This window comes from Synchiropus splendidus, chromosome 6 (assembly GCF_027744825.2).
Source record: "Synchiropus splendidus isolate RoL2022-P1 chromosome 6, RoL_Sspl_1.0, whole genome shotgun sequence".
Classification (NCBI taxonomy): domain Eukaryota; kingdom Metazoa; phylum Chordata; class Actinopteri; order Syngnathiformes; family Callionymidae; genus Synchiropus; species Synchiropus splendidus.
Genome location: NC_071339.1, coordinates 12,065,001 through 12,067,500, shown reverse-complemented (window position 1 = coordinate 12,067,500; position 2,500 = coordinate 12,065,001). Strand labels below are relative to the sequence as shown.

At 53.4% G+C, this 2,500-nt stretch overlaps 7 non-coding genes across 7 annotated transcripts; all 7 read left to right on the top strand.

The window, feature by feature from the left end:
• Positions 1–74: 74 nt before the first annotated feature.
• LOC128761496 (U1 spliceosomal RNA) lies at positions 75–237 on the top strand. Its single transcript, XR_008415149.1, has one exon. It is a non-coding gene; the product is annotated as a U1 spliceosomal RNA (small nuclear RNA).
• A 169-nt stretch (positions 238–406) lies between these two features.
• LOC128761287 (U2 spliceosomal RNA) lies at positions 407–597 on the top strand. The gene has a single exon (XR_008414951.1). It is a non-coding gene; the product is annotated as a U2 spliceosomal RNA (small nuclear RNA).
• Positions 598–786: 189 nt separating this feature from the next.
• On the top strand, positions 787–949 carry LOC128761495 (U1 spliceosomal RNA). Its single transcript, XR_008415148.1, has one exon. It is a non-coding gene; the product is annotated as a U1 spliceosomal RNA (small nuclear RNA).
• A 169-nt stretch (positions 950–1,118) lies between these two features.
• Positions 1,119–1,309, top strand: LOC128761286 (U2 spliceosomal RNA). Its single transcript, XR_008414950.1, has one exon. It is a non-coding gene; the product is annotated as a U2 spliceosomal RNA (small nuclear RNA).
• Positions 1,310–1,498: 189 nt separating this feature from the next.
• Positions 1,499–1,661, top strand: LOC128761494 (U1 spliceosomal RNA). Its single transcript, XR_008415147.1, has one exon. It is a non-coding gene; the product is annotated as a U1 spliceosomal RNA (small nuclear RNA).
• Positions 1,662–1,830: 169 nt separating this feature from the next.
• On the top strand, positions 1,831–2,021 carry LOC128761791 (U2 spliceosomal RNA). Its single transcript, XR_008415436.1, has one exon. It is a non-coding gene; the product is annotated as a U2 spliceosomal RNA (small nuclear RNA).
• A 186-nt stretch (positions 2,022–2,207) lies between these two features.
• Positions 2,208–2,370, top strand: LOC128761493 (U1 spliceosomal RNA). The gene has a single exon (XR_008415146.1). It is a non-coding gene; the product is annotated as a U1 spliceosomal RNA (small nuclear RNA).
• The last annotated feature ends 130 nt before the right edge of the window (positions 2,371–2,500 follow it).

Sequence of the window (2,500 nt, the reverse complement as noted above, 5' to 3'; positions counted from 1 at the left end):
CCAGTCGTCGGGGGAGCCGTGAGTTACTCTGCCTGCGCCAGGGCAGACTAGTGTGTCGCGGAGCTGGGCAACTCATACTTACCTGGCAGGGGAGACACCATGATCAAGAAGGTGGTTCACCCAAGGCGAGGCTAGGCCATTGCACTCTGGGCCATGCTGACCTTTGCGAATTCCCCAAATGTGGGAATCTCGACTGCATAATTTCTGGTAGTGGGGACTGCGTTCGCGCTCTCCCTTGATATTCTGTCATAAGGCAAACCAATCAACCAATAAAAACCCAACTAAACACCCACTAAACAATCCCAGACTAAAGGGGGGGCACTCTGAGAGTCGACGAGCCGTGGCCTCCCTCAGTGACCCTTCTTGCCTTTTCCACCCCTCGTCTGGGCCCGGCCACTGTGGGGTTATCGCTTCTCGGCCTTTTGGCTAAGATCAAGTGTAGTATCTGTTCTTATCAGTTTAAGATCTGATACGTCCCCTACCCGGGGACCATATATTAAATTGATTTTTGGAACAGGGAGAAGGACCAGGGGCTTGCTCCATCCTCTCTGCGCATCGACCTGGTATTGCATTACCTCCAGGAACGGTGCAAATCCTTAAGCTGGTACAAAATAAACACCTGTCGTCCTCCTCCTCCTCCTCCTCCACCACCGCCGCCAAGTTCCCATTCGACTAACTCATTGGCCAGGAACCTGTCATCTCCACCAAGGTGCCAGTCGTCGGGGGAGCCGTGAGTTACTCTGCCTGCGCCAGGGCAGACTAGTGTGTCGCGGAGCTGGGCAACTCATACTTACCTGGCAGGGGAGACACCATGATCAAGAAGGTGGTTCACCCAAGGCGAGGCTAGGCCATTGCACTCTGGGCCATGCTGACCTTTGCGAATTCCCCAAATGTGGGAATCTCGACTGCATAATTTCTGGTAGTGGGGACTGCGTTCGCGCTCTCCCTTGATATTCTGTCATAAGGCAAACCAATCAACCAATAAAAACCCAACTAAACACCCACTAAACAATCCCAGACTAAAGGGGGGGCACTCTGAGAGTCGACGAGCCGTGGCCTCCCTCAGTGACCCTTCTTGCCTTTTCCACCCCTCGTCTGGGCCCGGCCACTGTGGGGTTATCGCTTCTCGGCCTTTTGGCTAAGATCAAGTGTAGTATCTGTTCTTATCAGTTTAAGATCTGATACGTCCCCTACCCGGGGACCATATATTAAATTGATTTTTGGAACAGGGAGAAGGACCAGGGGCTTGCTCCATCCTCTCTGCGCATCGACCTGGTATTGCATTACCTCCAGGAACGGTGCAAATCCTTAAGCTGGTACAAAATAAACACCTGTCGTCCTCCTCCTCCTCCTCCTCCACCACCGCCGCCAAGTTCCCATTCGACTAACTCATTGGCCAGGAACCTGTCATCTCCACCAAGGTGCCAGTCGTCGGGGGAGCCGTGAGTTACTCTGCCTGCGCCAGGGCAGACTAGTGTGTCGCGGAGCTGGGCAACTCATACTTACCTGGCAGGGGAGACACCATGATCAAGAAGGTGGTTCACCCAAGGCGAGGCTAGGCCATTGCACTCTGGGCCATGCTGACCTTTGCGAATTCCCCAAATGTGGGAATCTCGACTGCATAATTTCTGGTAGTGGGGACTGCGTTCGCGCTCTCCCTTGATATTCTGTCATAAGGCAAACCAATCAACCAATAAAAACCCAACTAAACACCCACTAAACAATCCCAGACTAAAGGGGGGGCACTCTGAGAGTCGACGAGCCGTGGCCTCCCTCAGTGACCCTTCTTGCCTTTTCCACCCCTAGTCTGGGCCCGGCCACTGTGGGGTTATCGCTTCTCGGCCTTTTGGCTAAGATCAAGTGTAGTATCTGTTCTTATCAGTTTAATATCTGATACGTCCCCTACCCGGGGACCATATATTAAATTGATTTTTGGAACAGGGAGAAGGACCAGGGGCTTGCTCCATCCTCTCTGCGCATCGACCTGGTATTGCATTACCTCCAGGAACGGTGCAAATCCTTAAGCTGGTACAAAATAAACACCTGTCGTCCTCCTCCTCCTCCTCCACCACCGCCGCCAAGTTCCCATTCGACTAACTCATTGGCCAGGAACCTGTCATCTCCACCAAGGTGCCAGTCGTCGGGGGAGCCGTGAGTTACTCTGCCTGCGCCAGGGCAGACTAGTGTGTCGCGGAGCTGGGCAACTCATACTTACCTGGCAGGGGAGACACCATGATCAAGAAGGTGGTTCACCCAAGGCGAGGCTAGGCCATTGCACTCTGGGCCATGCTGACCTTTGCGAATTCCCCAAATGTGGGAATCTCGACTGCATAATTTCTGGTAGTGGGGACTGCGTTCGCGCTCTCCCTTGATATTCTGTCATAAGGCAAACCAATCAACCAATAAAAACCCAACTAAACACCCACTAAACAATCCCAGACTAAAGGGGGGGCACTCTGAGAGTCGACGAGCCGTGGCCTCCCTCAGTGACCCTTCTTGC